Genomic DNA, 24,865 nt, shown 5'->3' with positions numbered 1-24,865 from the left:
AGGATGTGTGATGTAATAATAGGATATTGTACAATACAGGATGTGTGATGTAATAATAGGATATTATACACTACAGGATGTGTGATGTAATAATAGGATATTGTATACTACAGGATGTGTGATGTAATAATAGGATATTATACACTACAGGATGTGTGATGTAATAATAGGATATTATACACTACAGGATGTGTGATGTAATAATAGGACATTATACACTACAGGATGTGTGATGTAATAATAGGATAATATACGCTACAGGATGTGTGATGTAATGATAGGATATTATACACTATAGGATGTGTGATGTAATAATAGGATATTATACACTACAGGATGTGTGATGTAATAATAGGATATTATACACTACAGGATGTGTGATGTAATAATAGGATATTGTACACTACAGGATGTGTGATGTAATAATAGGATATTATACACTACAGGATGTGTGATGTAATAATAGGATATTATACACTACAGGATGTGTGATGTAATAATAGGATATTATACACTGCAGGATGTGTGATGTAATAATAGGATATTATACACTGCAGGATGTGTGATGTAATAATAGGATATTATACACTGCAGGATGTGTGATGTAATAATAGGATATTGTACACTACAGGATGTGTGATGTAATAATAGGATATTATACACTACAGGATGTGTGATGTAATAATAGGATATTATACACTACAGGATGTGTGATGTAATAATAGGATATTGTATAATACAGGATGTGTGATGTAATAATAGGATATTGTACACTACAGGATGTGTGATGTAATAATAGGATATTATACACTACAGGATGTGTGATGTAATAATAGGATATTGTATACTACAGGATATGTGATGTAATAATAGGATATTATACACTACAGGATGTGTGATGTAATAATAGGATATTGTACACTACAGGATGTGTGATGTAATAATAGGATATTATACACTACAGGATGTGTGATGTAATAATAGGATATTGTACACTATAGGATGTGTGATGTAATAATAGGATATTATACACTACAGGATGTGTGATGTAATAATAGGATATTGTACACTACAGGATGTGTGATGTAATAATAGGATATTATACACTACAGGATGTGTGATGTAATAATAGGATATTATACACTACAGGATGTGTGATGTAATAATAGGATATTGTACACTACAGGATGTGTGATGTAATAATAGGATATTATACACTACAGGATGTGTGATGTAATAATAGGATATTGTACACTACAGGATGTGTGATGTAATAATAGATTATTATACACTACAGGATGTGTGATGTAATAATAGGATATTGTATAATACAGGATGTGTGATGTAATAATAGGATATTATACACTACAGGATGTGTGATGTAATAATAGGATATTGTACACTACAGTATGTGTGATGTAATAATAGGATATTGTACACTACAGGATGTGTGATGTAATAATAGGATATTGTACAATACAGGATGTGTGATGTAATAATAGGATATTAAACACTACAGGTTGTGTGATGTAATATTAGGATATTATACACTATAGGATGTGTGATGTAAAAATAGGATATTGTACACTACAGGATGTGTGATGTAATAATAGGATACTGTATACTACAGGATGTGTGATGTAATAATAGAATATTGTACACTACAGGATGTGTGATGTAATAATAGGATATTGTACACTACAGGATGTGTGATGTAATAATAGGATATTGTACACTACAGGATGTGTGATATAATAATAGGACATTATAAACTACAGGATGTGTGATGTAATAATAGGATATTGTACACTACAGGATGTGTGATATAACAATAGGACATTATAAACTACAGGATGTGTGATGTAATAATAGGATATTGTACACTACAGGATGTGTGATGTAATAATAGGATATTGTACACTACAGGATGTGTGATGTAATAATAGGATATTATACACTACAGGATGTGTGATGTAATAATAGGATATTGTACAATACAGGATGTGTGATGTAATAATAGGATAATATACACTACAGGATGTGTGATGTAATAATAGGATATTATACACTACAGGATGTGTGATGTAATAAGAGTATATTATACACTACAGGATGTGTGATGTAATAATAGGACATTATACACTACAGGATGTTTGATATAATAATAGGATATTATACACTACAGCATGTGTGATGTAATAATAGGACATTATACACTACAGGATGTGTGATATAATAATAGGATATTATACACTACAGGATGTGTGATATAATAATAGGATATTGTACACTACAGGATGTGTGATATAATAATAGGATATTGTACACTACAGGATGTGTGATGTAATAAGAGTATATTATACACTACAGGATGTGTGATGTAATAATAGGACATTATACACTACAGGATGTGTGATATAATAATAGGATATTGTACACTACAGGATGTGTGATGTAATAAGAGTATATTATACACTACAGGATGTGTGATGTAATAATAGGACATTATACACTACAGGATGTTTGATATAATAATAGGATATTATACACTACAGCATGTGTGATGTAATAATAGGACATTATACACTACAGGATGTGTGATATAATAATAGGATATTGTACACTACAGGATGTGTGATATAATAATAGGATATTGTACACTACAGGATGTGTGATGTAATAAGAGTATATTATACACTACAGGATGTGTGATGTAATAATAGGATATTATACACTACAGGATGTGTGATATAATAATAGGATATTATACACTACAGGATGTATGATGTAATAAGAGTATATTATACACTACAGGATGTGTGATATAATAATAGGATATTGTACACTACAGGATGTGTGATGTAATAAGAGTATATTATACACTACAGGATGTGTGATGTAATAATAGGACATTATACACTACAGGATGTGTGATATAATAATAGGATATTGTACACTACAGGATTTGTGATGTAATAAGAGTATATTATACACTACAGGATGTGTGATGTAATAATAGGACATTATACACTACAGGATGTGTGATATAATAATAGGATATTATACACTACAGGATGTGTGATGTAATAATAGGTCATTATACACTACAGGATGTGTGATGTAATAATAGGATATTGTACACTACAGGATGTGTGATGTAATAAGAGTATATTATACACTACAGGATGTGTGATGTAATAATATGATATTGTGCACTACAGGATGTGTGATGTAATAATAGGATATTATACACTACAGGATGTGTGATATAATAATAGGATATTATACACTACAGGATGTGTGATATAATAATAGGATATTGTACACTACATGAAGTGTGATGTAATAATAGGATATTATACACTATAGGATGTGTGATGTAATAATAGGATATTATACACTATAGGATGTGTGATGTAATAATAGGATATTGTACACTACAGGATGTGTGATGTAATAATAGGATATTATACACTATAGGATGTGAGATGTAATAATAGGATATTATACACTACAGGATGTGTGATGTAATAATAGGATATTGTACAATACAGGATGTGTGATATAATAATAGGATATTATACACTACAGGATGTGTGATATAATAATAGGATATTGTACACTACATGAAGTGTGATGTAATAATAGGATATTATACACTATAGGATGTGTGATGTAATAATAGGATATTATACACTATAGGATGTGTGATGTAATAATAGGATATTGTACACTACAGGATGTGTGATGTAATACTAGGATATTGTACACTACAGGATGTGTGATGTAATAATAGGATATTGTACACTACAGGATGTGTGATGTAATACTAGGATATTATACACTACAGGATGTGTGATGTAATAATAGGATATTATACACTACAGGATGTGTGATGTAATAATAGGATATTATACACTATAGGATGTGTGATGTAATAATAGGATATTGTATACTACAGGATGTGTGATGTAATAATAGGATATTATACACTACAGGATGTGTGATGTAATAATAGGATATTGTATAATACAGGATGTGTGTTGTAATAATAGGATATTGTGCACTACAGGATGTGTGATGTAATAATAGGATATTGTACACTACAGGATGTGTGATGTAATAATAGGATATTATACACTACAGGATGTGTGATGTAATAATAGGATATTATACACTATAGGATGTGTAATGTAATAATAGGATATTGTATAATACAGGATGTGTGATGTAATAATAGGATATTGTACACTACAGGATGTGTGATGTAATAATAGGATATTATACACTACAGGATGTGTGATGTAATAATAGGATATTGTACAATACAGGATGTGTGATGTAATAATAGGATATTGTACACTACAGGATGTGTGATGTAATAATAGGATATTATACACTACAGGATGTGTGATGTAATAATAGGATATTGTACACTACAGGATGTGTGATGTAATAATAGGATATTGTATACTATAGGATGTGTGATGTAATAATAGGATATTGTATAATACAGGATGTGTGATGTAATAATAGGATATTGTACATTACAGGATGAGTGATGTAATAATAGGATAATATACACTACAGGATGTGTGATGTAATAATAGGATATTGTACACTACAGAATGTGTGATGTAATAATAGGATATTATACACTACAGGATGTGTGATGTAATAATAGGATATTATACACTACAGGATGTGTGATGTAATAATAGGATATTGTACAATACAGGATGTGTGATGTAATAATAGGATATTAAACACTACAGGTTGTGTGATGTAATATTAGGATATTATACACTATAGGATGTGTGATGTAATAATAGGATATTGTACAATACAGGATGTGTGATGTAATAATAGGATATTGTACACTACAGGATGTGTGATGTAATAATAGGATACTGTATACTACAGGATGTGTGATGTAATAAGAGTATATTGTACACTACAGGATGTGTGATGTAATAATAGGATATTGTACACTACAGGATGTGTGATGTAATAATAAGATATTATACACTACAGGATGTGTGATGTAATAATAGGACATTATACACTACAGGATGTGTGATATAATAATAGGATATTATACACTACAGGATGTGTGATGTAATAAGAGTATATTATACACTACAGGATGTGTGATGTAATAATAGGATATTGTACACTACAGGATGTGTGATGTAATAAGAGTATATTATACACTACAGGATGTGTGATGTAATAATAGGATATTATACACTACAGGATGTGTGATATAATAATAGGATATTATACACTACAGGATGTATGATGTAATAAGAGTATATTATACACTACAGGATGTGTGATATAATAATAGGATATTGTACACTACAGGATGTGTGATGTAATAAGAGTATATTATACACTACAGGATGTGTGATGTAATAATAGGTCATTATACACTACAGGATGTGTGATGTAATAATAGGACATTATACACTACAGGATGTGTGATATAATAATAGGATATTATACACTACAGGATGTGTGATGTAATAATAGGTCATTATACACTACAGGATGTGTGATATAATAATAGGATATTGTACACTACAGGATGTGTGATGTAATAAGAGTATATTATACACTACAGGATGTGTGATGTAAATATAGGATAATATACACTACAGGATGTGTGATGTAATAATATGATATTGTGCACTACAGGATGTGTGATGTAATAATAGGATATTATACACTACAGGATGTGTGATATAATAATAGGATATTGTACACTACATGAAGTGTGATGTAATAATAGGATATTATACACTATAGGATGTGTGATGTAATAATAGGATATTGTACACTACAGGATGTTTGATATAATAATAGGATATTGTACACTACAGGATGTGTGATGTAATACTAGGATATTATACACTACAGGATGTGTGATGTAATAATAGGATATTATACACTATAGGATGTGTGATGTAATAATAGGATATTATACACTATAGGATGTGTGATGTAATAATAGGATATTATACACTACAGGATGTGTGATGTAATAATAGGATATTATACACTATAGGATGTGTGATGTAATAATAGGATATTGTATAATACAGGATGTGTGATATAATAATAGGATATTGTACACTACAGGATGTGTGATGTAATAATAGGATATTGTATAATGCAGGATGTGTGATGTTATAATAGGATATTATACACTACAGGATGTGTGATGTAATAATAGGATATTGTACACTACAGGATGAGTGATGTAATAATAGGATATTATACACTACAGGATGTGTGATGTAATAATAGGATATTATACACTACAGGATGTGTGATGTTATAATAGGATATTATACACTACAGGATGTGTGATGTAATAATAGGATATTGTACACTACAGGATGAGTGATGTAATAATAGGATAATATACACTACAGAATGTGTGATGTAATAATAGGATATTGTACATTACAGGATGTGTGATGTAATAATAGGATAATATACACTACAGGATGTGTGATGTAATAATAGGATATTATACACTACAGGATGTGTGATGTAATAATAGGATATTATACACTACAGGATGTGTGATGTAATAGTAGGATATTGTATAATACAGGATGTGTGATGTAATAATAGGATATTATACACTACAGGATGTGTGATGTAATAATAGGATATTATACACTACAGGATGTGTGATGTAATAATAGGATATTGTACACTACAGGATGTGTGATGTAATAATAGGATATTATACACTACAGGATGTGTGATGTAATAATAGGATATTATACACTACAGGATGTGTGATGTAATAATAGGATATTATACACTGCAGGATGTGTGATGTAATAATAGGATATTATACACTGCAGGATGTGTGATGTAATAATAGGATATTATACACTGCAGGATGTGTGATGTAATAATAGGATATTGTACACTACAGGATGTGTGATGTAATAATAGGATATTATACACTACAGGATGTGTGATGTAATAATAGGATATTATACACTACAGGATGTGTGATGTAATAATAGGATATTGTATAATACAGGATGTGTGATGTAATAATAGGATATTGTACACTACAGGATGTGTGATGTAATAATAGGATATTATACACTACAGGATGTGTGATGTAATAATAGGATATTGTATACTACAGGATATGTGATGTAATAATAGGATATTATACACTACAGGATGTGTGATGTAATAATAGGATATTGTACACTACAGGATGTGTGATGTAATAATAGGATATTATACACTACAGGATGTGTGATGTAATAATAGGATATTGTACACTATAGGATGTGTGATGTAATAATAGGATATTATACACTACAGGATGTGTGATGTAATAATAGGATATTGTACACTACAGGATGTGTGATGTAATAATAGGATATTATACACTACAGGATGTGTGATGTAATAATAGGATATTATACACTACAGGATGTGTGATGTAATAATAGGATATTGTACACTACAGGATGTGTGATGTAATAATAGGATATTATACACTACAGGATGTGTGATGTAATAATAGGATATTGTACACTACAGGATGTGTGATGTAATAATAGATTATTATACACTACAGGATGTGTGATGTAATAATAGGATATTGTATAATACAGGATGTGTGATGTAATAATAGGATATTATACACTACAGGATGTGTGATGTAATAATAGGATATTGTACACTACAGTATGTGTGATGTAATAATAGGATATTGTACACTACAGGATGTGTGATGTAATAATAGGATATTGTACAATACAGGATGTGTGATGTAATAATAGGATATTAAACACTACAGGTTGTGTGATGTAATATTAGGATATTATACACTATAGGATGTGTGATGTAAAAATAGGATATTGTACACTACAGGATGTGTGATGTAATAATAGGATACTGTATACTACAGGATGTGTGATGTAATAATAGAATATTGTACACTACAGGATGTGTGATGTAATAATAGGATATTGTACACTACAGGATGTGTGATGTAATAATAGGATATTGTACACTACAGGATGTGTGATATAATAATAGGACATTATAAACTACAGGATGTGTGATGTAATAATAGGATATTGTACACTACAGGATGTGTGATATAACAATAGGACATTATAAACTACAGGATGTGTGATGTAATAATAGGATATTGTACACTACAGGATGTGTGATGTAATAATAGGATATTATACACTACAGGATGTGTGATGTAATAATAGGATATTGTACAATACAGGATGTGTGATGTAATAATAGGATAATATACACTACAGGATGTGTGATGTAATAATAGGATATTATACACTACAGGATGTGTGATGTAATAAGAGTATATTATACACTACAGGATGTGTGATGTAATAATAGGACATTATACACTACAGGATGTTTGATATAATAATAGGATATTATACACTACAGCATGTGTGATGTAATAATAGGACATTATACACTACAGGATGTGTGATATAATAATAGGATATTATACACTACAGGATGTGTGATATAATAATAGGATATTGTACACTACAGGATGTGTGATATAATAATAGGATATTGTACACTACAGGATGTGTGATGTAATAAGAGTATATTATACACTACAGGATGTGTGATGTAATAATAGGACATTATACACTACAGGATGTGTGATATAATAATAGGATATTGTACACTACAGGATGTGTGATGTAATAAGAGTATATTATACACTACAGGATGTGTGATGTAATAATAGGACATTATACACTACAGGATGTTTGATATAATAATAGGATATTATACACTACAGCATGTGTGATGTAATAATAGGACATTATACACTACAGGATGTGTGATATAATAATAGGATATTGTACACTACAGGATGTGTGATATAATAATAGGATATTGTACACTACAGGATGTGTGATGTAATAAGAGTATATTATACACTACAGGATGTGTGATGTAATAATAGGATATTATACACTACAGGATGTGTGATATAATAATAGGATATTATACACTACAGGATGTATGATGTAATAAGAGTATATTATACACTACAGGATGTGTGATATAATAATAGGATATTGTACACTACAGGATGTGTGATGTAATAAGAGTATATTATACACTACAGGATGTGTGATGTAATAATAGGACATTATACACTACAGGATGTGTGATATAATAATAGGATATTGTACACTACAGGATTTGTGATGTAATAAGAGTATATTATACACTACAGGATGTGTGATGTAATAATAGGACATTATACACTACAGGATGTGTGATATAATAATAGGATATTATACACTACAGGATGTGTGATGTAATAATAGGTCATTATACACTACAGGATGTGTGATGTAATAATAGGATATTGTACACTACAGGATGTGTGATGTAATAAGAGTATATTATACACTACAGGATGTGTGATGTAATAATATGATATTGTGCACTACAGGATGTGTGATGTAATAATAGGATATTATACACTACAGGATGTGTGATATAATAATAGGATATTATACACTACAGGATGTGTGATATAATAATAGGATATTGTACACTACATGAAGTGTGATGTAATAATAGGATATTATACACTATAGGATGTGTGATGTAATAATAGGATATTATACACTATAGGATGTGTGATGTAATAATAGGATATTGTACACTACAGGATGTGTGATGTAATAATAGGATATTATACACTATAGGATGTGAGATGTAATAATAGGATATTATACACTACAGGATGTGTGATGTAATAATAGGATATTGTACAATACAGGATGTGTGATATAATAATAGGATATTATACACTACAGGATGTGTGATATAATAATAGGATATTGTACACTACATGAAGTGTGATGTAATAATAGGATATTATACACTATAGGATGTGTGATGTAATAATAGGATATTATACACTATAGGATGTGTGATGTAATAATAGGATATTGTACACTACAGGATGTGTGATGTAATACTAGGATATTGTACACTACAGGATGTGTGATGTAATAATAGGATATTGTACACTACAGGATGTGTGATGTAATACTAGGATATTATACACTACAGGATGTGTGATGTAATAATAGGATATTATACACTACAGGATGTGTGATGTAATAATAGGATATTATACACTATAGGATGTGTGATGTAATAATAGGATATTGTATACTACAGGATGTGTGATGTAATAATAGGATATTATACACTACAGGATGTGTGATGTAATAATAGGATATTGTATAATACAGGATGTGTGTTGTAATAATAGGATATTGTGCACTACAGGATGTGTGATGTAATAATAGGATATTGTACACTACAGGATGTGTGATGTAATAATAGGATATTGTGCACTACAGGATGTGTGATGTAATAATAGGATATTATACACTACAGGATGTGTGATGTAATAATAGGATATTATACACTATAGGATGTGTAATGTAATAATAGGATATTGTATAATACAGGATGTGTGATGTAATAATAGGATATTGTACACTACAGGATGTGTGATGTAATAATAGGATATTATACACTACAGGATGTGTGATGTAATAATAGGATATTGTACAATACAGGATGTGTGATGTAATAATAGGATATTGTACACTACAGGATGTGTGATGTAATAATAGGATATTATACACTACAGGATGTGTGATGTAATAATAGGATATTGTACACTACAGGATGTGTGATGTAATAATAGGATATTGTATACTATAGGATGTGTGATGTAATAATAGGATATTGTATAATACAGGATGTGTGATGTAATAATAGGATATTGTACATTACAGGATGAGTGATGTAATAATAGGATAATATACACTACAGGATGTGTGATGTAATAATAGGATATTGTACACTACAGAATGTGTGATGTAATAATAGGATATTATACACTACAGGATGTGTGATGTAATAATAGGATATTATACACTACAGGATGTGTGATGTAATAATAGGATATTGTACAATACAGGATGTGTGATGTAATAATAGGATATTAAACACTACAGGTTGTGTGATGTAATATTAGGATATTATACACTATAGGATGTGTGATGTAATAATAGGATATTGTACAATACAGGATGTGTGATGTAATAATAGGATATTGTACACTACAGGATGTGTGATGTAATAATAGGATACTGTATACTACAGGATGTGTGATGTAATAAGAGTATATTGTACACTACAGGATGTGTGATGTAATAATAGGATATTGTACACTACAGGATGTGTGATGTAATAATAAGATATTATACACTACAGGATGTGTGATGTAATAATAGGACATTATACACTACAGGATGTGTGATATAATAATAGGATATTATACACTACAGGATGTGTGATGTAATAAGAGTATATTATACACTACAGGATGTGTGATGTAATAATAGGATATTGTACACTACAGGATGTGTGATGTAATAAGAGTATATTATACACTACAGGATGTGTGATGTAATAATAGGATATTATACACTACAGGATGTGTGATATAATAATAGGATATTATACACTACAGGATGTATGATGTAATAAGAGTATATTATACACTACAGGATGTGTGATATAATAATAGGATATTGTACACTACAGGATGTGTGATGTAATAAGAGTATATTATACACTACAGGATGTGTGATGTAATAATAGGACATTATACACTACAGGATGTGTGATATAATAATAGGATATTATACACTACAGGATGTGTGATGTAATAATAGGTCATTATACACTACAGGATGTGTGATATAATAATAGGATATTGTACACTACAGGATGTGTGATGTAATAAGAGTATATTATACACTACAGGATGTGTGATGTAAATATAGGATAATATACACTACAGGATGTGTGATGTAATAATATGATATTGTGCACTACAGGATGTGTGATGTAATAATAGGATATTATACACTACAGGATGTGTGATATAATAATAGGATATTGTACACTACATGAAGTGTGATGTAATAATAGGATATTATACACTATAGGATGTGTGATGTAATAATAGGATATTATACACTACAGGATGTGTGATGTAATAATAGGTCATTATACACTACAGGATGTGTGATGTAATAATAGGATATTGTACACTACAGGATGTGTGATGTAATAAGAGTATATTATACACTACAGGATGTGTGATGTAATAATATGATATTGTGCACTACAGGATGTGTGATGTAATAATAGGATATTATACACTACAGGATGTGTGATATAATAATAGGATATTATACACTACAGGATGTGTGATATAATAATAGGATATTGTACACTACATGAAGTGTGATGTAATAATAGGATATTATACACTATAGGATGTGTGATGTAATAATAGGATATTATACACTATAGGATGTGTGATGTAATAATAGGATATTGTACACTACAGGATGTGTGATGTAATAATAGGATATTATACACTATAGGATGTGAGATGTAATAATAGGATATTATACACTACAGGATGTGTGATGTAATAATAGGATATTGTACAATACAGGATGTGTGATATAATAATAGGATATTATACACTACAGGATGTGTGATATAATAATAGGATATTGTACACTACATGAAGTGTGATGTAATAATAGGATATTATACACTATAGGATGTGTGATGTAATAATAGGATATTATACACTATAGGATGTGTGATGTAATAATAGGATATTGTACACTACAGGATGTGTGATGTAATACTAGGATATTGTACACTACAGGATGTGTGATGTAATAATAGGATATTGTACACTACAGGATGTGTGATGTAATACTAGGATATTATACACTACAGGATGTGTGATGTAATAATAGGATATTATACACTACAGGATGTGTGATGTAATAATAGGATATTATACACTATAGGATGTGTGATGTAATAATAGGATATTGTATACTACAGGATGTGTGATGTAATAATAGGATATTATACACTACAGGATGTGTGATGTAATAATAGGATATTGTATAATACAGGATGTGTGTTGTAATAATAGGATATTGTGCACTACAGGATGTGTGATGTAATAATAGGATATTGTACACTACAGGATGTGTGATGTAATAATAGGATATTGTGCACTACAGGATGTGTGATGTAATAATAGGATATTATACACTACAGGATGTGTGATGTAATAATAGGATATTATACACTATAGGATGTGTAATGTAATAATAGGATATTGTATAATACAGGATGTGTGATGTAATAATAGGATATTGTACACTACAGGATGTGTGATGTAATAATAGGATATTATACACTACAGGATGTGTGATGTAATAATAGGATATTGTACAATACAGGATGTGTGATGTAATAATAGGATATTGTATACTATAGGATGTGTGATGTAATAATAGGATATTGTATAATACAGGATGTGTGATGTAATAATAGGATATTGTACATTACAGGATGAGTGATGTAATAATAGGATAATATACACTACAGGATGTGTGATGTAATAATAGGATATTGTACACTACAGAATGTGTGATGTAATAATAGGATATTATACACTACAGGATGTGTGATGTAATAATAGGATATTATACACTACAGGATGTGTGATGTAATAATAGGATATTGTACAATACAGGATGTGTGATGTAATAATAGGATATTAAACACTACAGGTTGTGTGATGTAATATTAGGATATTATACACTATAGGATGTGTGATGTAATAATAGGATATTGTACAATACAGGATGTGTGATGTAATAATAGGATATTGTACACTACAGGATGTGTGATGTAATAATAGGATACTGTATACTACAGGATGTGTGATGTAATAAGAGTATATTGTACACTACAGGATGTGTGATGTAATAATAGGATATTGTACACTACAGGATGTGTGATGTAATAATAAGATATTATACACTACAGGATGTGTGATGTAATAATAGGACATTATACACTACAGGATGTGTGATATAATAATAGGATATTATACACTACAGGATGTGTGATGTAATAAGAGTATATTATACACTACAGGATGTGTGATGTAATAATAGGATATTGTACACTACAGGATGTGTGATGTAATAAGAGTATATTATACACTACAGGATGTGTGATGTAATAATAGGATATTATACACTACAGGATGTGTGATATAATAATAGGATATTATACACTACAGGATGTATGATGTAATAAGAGTATATTATACACTACAGGATGTGTGATATAATAATAGGATATTGTACACTACAGGATGTGTGATGTAATAAGAGTATATTATACACTACAGGATGTGTGATGTAATAATAGGACATTATACACTACAGGATGTGTGATATAATAATAGGATATTATACACTACAGGATGTGTGATGTAATAATAGGTCATTATACACTACAGGATGTGTGATATAATAATAGGATATTGTACACTACAGGATGTGTGATGTAATAAGAGTATATTATACACTACAGGATGTGTGATGTAAATATAGGATAATATACACTACAGGATGTGTGATGTAATAATATGATATTGTGCACTACAGGATGTGTGATGTAATAATAGGATATTATACACTACAGGATGTGTGATATAATAATAGGATATTGTACACTACATGAAGTGTGATGTAATAATAGGATATTATACACTATAGGATGTGTGATGTAATAATAGGATATTGTACACTACAGGATGTTTGATATAATAATAGGATATTGTACACTACAGGATGTGTGATGTAATACTAGGATATTATACACTACAGGATGTGTGATGTAATAATAGGATATTATACACTATAGGATGTGTGATGTAATAATAGGATATTATACACTATAGGATGTGTGATGTAATAATAGGATATTATACACTACAGGATGTGTGATGTAATAATAGGATATTATACACTATAGGATGTGTGATGTAATAATAGGATATTGTATAATACAGGATGTGGGATGTAATAATAGGATATTATACACTACAGGATGTGTGATGTAATAATAGGATATTGTATAATGCAGGATGTGTGATGTTATAATAGGATATTATACACTACAGGATGTGTGATGTAATAATAGGATATTGTACACTACAGGATGAGTGATGTAATAATAGGATATTATACACTACAGGATGTGTGATGTAATAATAGGATATTATACACTACAGGATGTGTGATGTAATAATAGGATATTGTACACTACAGGATGAGTGATGTAATAATAGGATAATATACACTACAGAATGTGTGATGTAATAATAGGATATTGTACATTACAGGATGTGTGATGTAATAATAGGATAATATACACTACAGGATGTGTGATGTAATAATAGGATATTATACACTACAGGATGTGTGATGTAATAATAGGATATTATACACTACAGGATGTGTGATGTAATAGTAGGATATTGTATAATACAGGATGTGTGATGTAATAATAGGATATTATACACTACAGGATGTGTGATGTAATAATAGGATATTATACACTACAGGATGTGTGATGTAATAATAGGATATTGTACACTACAGGATGTGTGATGTAATAATAGGATATTATACACTACAGGATGTGTGATGTAATAATAGGATATTATACACTACAGGATGTGTGATGTAATAATAGGATATTATACACTGCAGGATGTGTGATGTAATAATAGGATATTATACACTGCAGGATGTGTGATGTAATAATAGGATATTATACACTGCAGGATGTGTGATGTAATAATAGGATATTGTACACTACAGGATGTGTGATGTAATAATAGGTTATTATACACTACAGGATGTGTGATGTAATAATAGGATATTATACACTACAGGATGTGTGATGTAATAATAGGATATTGTATAATACAGGATGTGTGATGTAATAATAGGATATTGTACACTACAGGATGTGTGATGTAATAATAGGATATTATACACTACAGGATGTGTGATGTAATAATAGGATATTGTATACTACAGGATATGTGATGTAATAATAGGATATTATACACTACAGGATGTGTGATGTAATAATAGGATATTGTACACTACAGGATGTGTGATGTAATAATAGGATATTATACACTACAGGATGTGTGATGTAATAATAGGATATTGTACACTATAGGATGTGTGATGTAATAATAGGATATTATACACTACAGGATGTGTGATGTAATAATAGGATATTGTACACTACAGGATGTGTGATGTAATAATAGGATATTATACACTACAGGATGTGTGATGTAATAATAGGATATTATACACTACAGGATGTGTGATGTAATAATAGGATATTGTACACTACAGGATGTGTGATGTAATAATAGGATATTATACACTACAGGATGTGTGATGTAATAATAGGATATTGTACACTACAGGATGTGTGATGTAATAATAGATTATTATACACTACAGGATGTGTGATGTAATAATAGGATATTGTATAATACAGGATGTGTGATGTAATAATAGGATATTATACACTACAGGATGTGTGATGTAATAATAGGATATTGTACACTACAGTATGTGTGATGTAATAATAGGATATTGTACACTACAGGATGTGTGATGTAATAATAGGATATTGTACAATACAGGATGTGTGATGTAATAATAGGATATTAAACACTACAGGTTGTGTGATGTAATATTAGGATATTATACACTATAGGATGTGTGATGTAAAAATAGGATATTGTACACTACAGGATGTGTGATGTAATAATAGGATACTGTATACTACAGGATGTGTGATGTAATAATAGAATATTGTACACTACAGGATGTGTGATGTAATAATAGGATATTGTACACTACAGGATGTGTGATGTAATAATAGGATATTGTACACTACAGGATGTGTGATATTATAATAGGACATTATAAACTACAGGATGTGTGATGTAATAATAGGATATTGTACACTACAGGATGTGTGATGTAATAATAGGATATTGTACAATACAGGATGTGTGATGTAATAATAGGATAATATACACTACAGGATGTGTGATGTAATAATAGGATATTATACACTACAGGATGTGTGATGTAATAAGAGTATATTATACACTACAGGATGTGTGATGTAATAATAGGACATTATACACTACAGGATGTTTGATATAATAATAGGATATTATACACTACAGCATGTGTGATGTAATAATAGGACATTATACACTACAGGATGTGTGATATAATAATAGGATATTATACACTACAGGATGTGTGATATAATAATAGGATATTGTACACTACAGGATGTGTGATATAATAATAGGATATTGTACACTACAGGATGTGTGATGTAATAAGAGTATATTATACACTACAGGATGTGTGATGTAATAATAGGACATTATACACTACAGGATGTGTGATATAATAATAGGATATTGTACACTACAGGATGTGTGATGTAATAAGAGTATATTATACACTACAGGATGTGTGATGTAATAATAGGACATTATACACTACAGGATGTTTGATATAATAATAGGATATTATACACTACAGCATGTGTGATGTAATAATAGGACATTATACACTACAGGATGTGTGATATAATAATAGGATATTGTACACTACAGGATGTGTGATATAATAATAGGATATTGTACACTACAGGATGTGTGATGTAATAAGAGTATATTATACACTACAGGATGTGTGATGTAATAATAGGATATTATACACTACAGGATGTGTGATATAATAATAGGATATTATACACTACAGGATGTATGATGTAATAAGAGTATATTATACACTACAGGATGTGTGATATAATAATAGGATATTGTACACTACAGGATGTGTGATGTAATAAGAGTATATTATACACTACAGGATGTGTGATGTAATAATAGGACATTATACACTACAGGATGTGTGATATAATAATAGGATATTGTACACTACAGGATTTGTGATGTAATAAGAGTATATTATACACTACAGGATGTGTGATGTAATAATAGGACATTATACACTACAGGATGTGTGATATAATAATAGGATATTATACACTACAGGATGTGTGATGTAATAATAGGTCATTATACACTACAGGATGTGTGATGTAATAATAGGATATTGTACACTACAGGATGTGTGATGTAATAAGAGTATATTATACACTACAGGATGTGTGATGTAATAATATGATATTGTGCACTACAGGATGTGTGATGTAATAATAGGATATTATACACTACAGGATGTGTGATATAATAATAGGATATTATACACTACAGGATGTGTGATATAATAATAGGATATTGTACACTACATGAAGTGTGATGTAATAATAGGATATTATACACTATAGGATGTGTGATGTAATAATAGGATATTATACACTATAGGATGTGTGATGTAATAATAGGATATTGTACACTACAGGATGTGTGATGTAATAATAGGATATTATACACTATAGGATGTGAGATGTAATAATAGGATATTATACACTACAGGATGTGTGATGTAATAATAGGATATTGTACAATACAGGATGTGTGATATAATAATAGGATATTATACACTACAGGATGTGTGATATAATAATAGGATATTGTACACTACATGAAGTGTGATGTAATAATAGGATATTATACACTATAGGATGTGTGATGTAATAATAGGATATTATACACTATAGGATGTGTGATGTAATAATAGGATATTGTACACTACAGGATGTGTGATGTAATACTAGGATATTGTACACTACAGGATGTGTGATGTAATAATAGGATATTATACACTACAGGATGTGTGATGTAATAATAGGATATTATACACTATAGGATGTGTGATGTAATAATAGGATATTGTATACTACAGGATGTGTGATGTAATAATAGGATATTATACACTACAGGATGTGTGATGTAATAATAGGATATTGTATAATACAGGATGTGTGTTGTAATAATAGGATATTGTGCACTACAGGATGTGTGATGTAATAATAGGATATTGTACACTACAGGATGTGTGATGTAATAATAGGATATTGTGCACTACAGGATGTGTGATGTAATAATAGGATATTATACACTACAGGATGTGTGATGTAATAATAGGATATTATACACTATAGGATGTGTGATGTAATAATAGGATATTGTATAATACAGGATGTGTGATGTAATAATAGGATATTGTACATTACAGGATGAGTGATGTAATAATAGGATAATATACACTACAGGATGTGTGATGTAATAATAGGATATTGTACACTACAGAATGTGTGATGTAATAATAGGATATTATACACTACAGGATGTGTGATGTAATAATAGGATATTATACACTACAGGATGTGTGATGTAATAATAGGATATTGTACAATACAGGATGTGTGATGTAATAATAGGATATTAAACACTACAGGTTGTGTGATGTAATATTAGGATATTATACACTATAGGATGTGTGATGTAATAATAGGATATTGTACAATACAGGATGTGTGATGTAATAATAGGATATTGTACACTACAGGATGTGTGATGTAATAATAGGATACTGTATACTACAGGATGTGTGATGTAATAAGAGTATATTGTACACTACAGGATGTGTGATGTAATAATAGGATATTGTACACTACAGGATGTGTGATGTAATAATAAGATATTATACACTACAGGATGTGTGATGTAATAATAGGACATTATACACTACAGGATGTGTGATATAATAATAGGATATTATACACTACAGGATGTGTGATGTAATAAGAGTATATTATACACTACAGGATGTGTGATGTAATAATAGGATATTGTACACTACAGGATGTGTGATGTAATAATAGGATATTATACACTACAGGATGTATGATGTAATAATAGGATATTATACACTACAGGATGTGTGATATAATAATAGGATATTATACACTACAGGATGTATGATGTAATAAGAGTATATTATACACTACAGGATGTGTGATATAATAATAGGATATTGTACACTACAGGATGTGTGATGTAATAAGAGTATATTATACACTACAGGATGTGTGATGTAATAATAGGACATTATACACTACAGGATGTGTGATGTAATAATAGGACATTATACACTACAGGATGTGTGATATAATAATAGGATATTATACACTACAGGATGTGTGATGTAATAATAGGTCATTATACACTACAGGATGTGTGATATAATAATAGGATATTGTACACTACAGGATGTGTGATGTAATAAGAGTATATTATACACTACAGGATGTGTGATGTAAATATAGGATAATATACACTACAGGATGTGTGATGTAATAATATGATATTGTGCACTACAGGATGTGTGATGTAATAATAGGATATTATACACTACAGGATGTGTGATATAATAATAGGATATTGTACACTACATGAAGTGTGATGTAATAATAGGATATTATACACTATAGGATGTGTGATGTAATAATAGGATATTGTACACTACAGGATGTTTGATATAATAATAGGATATTGTACACTACAGGATGTGTGATGTAATACTAGGATATTATACACTACAGGATGTGTGATGTAATAATAGGATATTATACACTATAGGATGTGTGATGTAATAATAGGATATTATACACTATAGGATGTGTGATGTAATAATAGGATATTATACACTACAGGATGTGTGATGTAATAATAGGATATTATACACTATAGGATGTGTGATGTAATAATAGGATATTGTATAATACAGGATGTGGGATGTAATAATAGGATATTATACACTACAGGATGTGTGATGTAATAATAGGATATTGTATAATACAGGATGTGTGATGTTATAATAGGATATTATACACTACAGGATGTGTGATGTAATAATAGGATATTGTACACTACAGGATGAGTGATGTAATAATAGGATATTATACACTACAGGATGTGTGATGTAATAATAGGATATTATACACTACAGGATGTGTGATGTTATAATAGGATATTATACACTACAGGATGTGTGATGTAATAATAGGATATTGTACACTACAGGATGAGTGATGTAATAATAGGATAATATACACTACAGAATGTGTGATGTAATAATAGGATATTGTACATTACAGGATGTGTGATGTAATAATAGGATAATATACACTACAGGATGTGTGATGTAATAATAGGATATTATACACTACAGGATGTGTGATGTAATAATAGGATATTATACACTACAGGATGTGTGATGTAATAGTAGGATATTGTATAATACAGGATGTGTGATGTAATAATTGTATATTGTTCACAGTGATGTTGTGTGATGTAATAATTGTATATTGTACACAGTGATGTTGTGTGATGTAATAATTGTATATTGTTCACAGTGATGTTGTGTGATGTAATAATTGTATATTGTTCACAGTGATGTTGTGTGATGTAATAATTGTATATTGTTCACAGTGATGTTGTGTGATGTAATAATTGTATATTGTTCACAGTGATGTTGTGTGATGTAATAATTGTATATTGTACACAGTGATGTTGTGTGATGTAATAATTGTATATTGTACACAGTGATGTTGTGTGATGTAATAATTGTATATTGTACACAGTGATGTGTGATGTAATAATTGTATATTGTACACAGTGATGTTGTGTGATGTAATAATTGTATATTGTTCACAGTGATGTTGTGTGATGTAATAATTGTATATTGTTCACAGTGATGTTGTGTGATGTAATAATTGTATATTGTTCACAGTGATGTTGTGTGATGTAATAATTGTATATTGTACACAGTGATGTTGTGTGATGTAATAATTGTATATTGTTCACAGTGATGTTGTGTGATTTAATAATTGTATATTGTTCACAGTGATGTTGTGTGATGTAATAATTGTATATTGTTCACAGTGATGTTGTGTGATGTAATAATTGTATATTGTTCACAGTGATGTTGTGTGATGTAATAATTGTATATTGTACACAGTGATGTTGTGTGATGTAATAATTGTATATTGTACACAGTGATGTTTGATGTAATAATTGTATATTGTTCACAGTGATGTTGTGTGATGTAATAATTGTATATTGTACACAGTGATGTTGTGTGATGTAATAATTGTATATTGTACACAGTGATGTTGTGTGATGTAATAATTGTATATTGTACACAGTGATGTGTGATGTAATAATTGTATATTGTACACAGTGATGTTGTGTGATGTAATAATTGTATATTGTACACAGTGATGTGTGATGTAATAATTGTATATTGTACACAGTGATGTTGTGTGATGTAATAATTGTATATTGTTCACAGTGATGTTGTGTGATGTAATAATTGTATATTGTACACAGTGATGTTGTGTGATGTAATAATTGTATATTGTACACAGTGATGTTGTGTGATGTAATAATTGTATATTGTACACAGTGATGTTGTGTGATGTAATAATTGTATATTGTACACAGTGATGTGTGATGTAATAATTGTATATTGTACACAGTGATGTTGTGTGATGTAATAATTGTATATTGTTCACAGTGATGTTGTGTGATGTAATAATTGTATATTGTTCACAGTGATGTTGTGTGATGTAATAATTGTATATTGTTCACAGTGATGTTGTGTGATGTAATAATTGTATATTGTTCACAGTGATGTTGTGTGATGTAATAATTGTATATTGTACACAGTGATGTTGTGTGATGTAATAATTGTATATTGTTCACAGTGATGTTGTGTGATGTAATAATTGTATATTGTTCACAGTGATGTGTGATGTAATAATTTTATATTGTTCACAGTGATGTTGTGTGATTTAATAATTGTATATTGTTCACAGTGATGTTGTGTGATGTAATAATTGTATATTGTTCACAGTGATGTTGTGTGATGTAATAATTGTATATTGTACACAGTGATGTGTGATGTAATAATTGTATATTGTACACAGTGATGTTTGATGTAATAATTGTATATTGTTCACAGTGATGTTGTGTGATGTAATAATTGTATATTGTACACAGTGATGTTGTGTGATGTAATAATTGTATATTGTACACAGTGATGTTGTGTGATGTAATAATTGTATATTGTACACAGTGATGTGTGATGTAATAATTGTATATTGTACACAGTGATGTTGTGTGATGTAATAATTGTATATTGTTCACAGTGATGTTGTGTGATGTAATAATTGTATATTGTTCACAGTGATGTTGTGTGATGTAATAATTGTATATTGTACACAGTGATGTTGTGTGATGTAATAATTGTATATTGTACACAGTGATGTTGTGTGATGTAATAATTGTATATTGTACACAGTGATGTTGTGTGATGTAATAATTGTATATTGTACACAGTGATGTGTGATGTAATAATTGTATATTGTACACAGTGATGTTGTGTGATGTAATAATTGTATATTGTTCACAGTGATGTTGTGTGATGTAATAATTGTATATTGTACACAGTGATGTGTGATGTAATAATTGTATATTGTACACAGTGATGTTGTGTGATGTAATAATTGTATATTGTACACAGTGATGTTGTGTGATGTAATAATTGTATATTGTACACAGTGATGTTGTGTGATGTAATAATTGTATATTGTACACAGTGATGTTGTGTGATGTAATAATTGTATATTGTACACAGTGATGTGTGATGTAATAATTGTATATTGTTCACAGTGATGTTGTGTGATGTAATAATTGTATATTGTACACAGTGATGTGTGATGTAATAATTGTATATTGTACACAGTGATGTTGTGTGATGTAATAATTGTATATTGTACACAGTGATGTGTGATGTAATAATTGTATATTGTACACAGTGATGTTGTGTGATGTAATAATTGTATATTGTACACAGTGATGTTGTGTGATGTAATAATTGTATATTGTACACAGTGATGTTGTGTGATGTAATAATTGTATATTGTTCACAGTGATGATGTAATAATTTAGGGTTATACATTGTTCTGAGCTCATAATAATAGAGTTGTGTTATTCCCAGGCGGTGCGCACTGCAGGGTTATTACATTTCTATAATAGAATATTCTACACTGCAGTGTTCTGTAATTGTTCTCATCATATATTAGGATATTACACACTGCAGGGTGTTTGTAACATTGTGTTATGTTTTACCCTGAAGCGACAGTCACCTCAATCATGCGCTAACCTTTTCCATGTTAACAATCTGCAGATGTGTCTGAGTTCTGCACTGCAGCATTGTGTGTGTGTGCGGCGCTGCACATGGCATAGAGGAGTCTGTGTATGGAATAATACTACAAGATAAAGCCAAGTCACATCTGTCACATCTGTCACGTCTGTCACATCTGTCACGTCTGTCACGTCTGTCACGTCTGTCACATCTGTCACGTCTGTCACATCTGTCACGTCTGTCACATCTGTCACGTCTGTCACGTCTGTCACGTCTGTCACGTCTGTCACATCTGTCACGTCTGTCACCTGTCGTACCATCACTGCTATGTCACCTGTCTCCTGTATTATCATACAACTCATATACTGTACATTGTAAATGCGACACCAGGTTCTGCAGACATATGAGCCCCCTCCTATAATTCTGTCATATATATGTATATTAGAGATGAGCGAACTTACAGTAAATTCGATTCGTCACGAACTTCTCGGTTCGGCAGTTGATGACTTTTCCTGCATAAATTAGTTCAGCTTTCCGGTGCTCCGGTGGGCTGTAAAAGATGGATACAATCC

The 24,865-nt window shown here is 30.1% G+C and overlaps 1 protein-coding gene across 1 annotated transcript in view; it reads right to left on the bottom strand.

Annotated features, from left to right (window-relative positions):
* The window catches only part of SLC6A5 (solute carrier family 6 member 5), a 117,225-nt gene that overhangs the window by 75,721 nt on the left and 16,639 nt on the right, over positions 1-24,865 (bottom strand). The window lies entirely within an intron of this gene.

This window comes from Hyla sarda, chromosome 6, assembly GCF_029499605.1.
Source record: "Hyla sarda isolate aHylSar1 chromosome 6, aHylSar1.hap1, whole genome shotgun sequence".
Taxonomy (NCBI): Eukaryota; Metazoa; Chordata; class Amphibia; order Anura; family Hylidae; genus Hyla; species Hyla sarda.
Note: the sequence above shows the minus strand (reverse complement) of the source record. Positions and strands in the feature narration are given on the sequence as shown.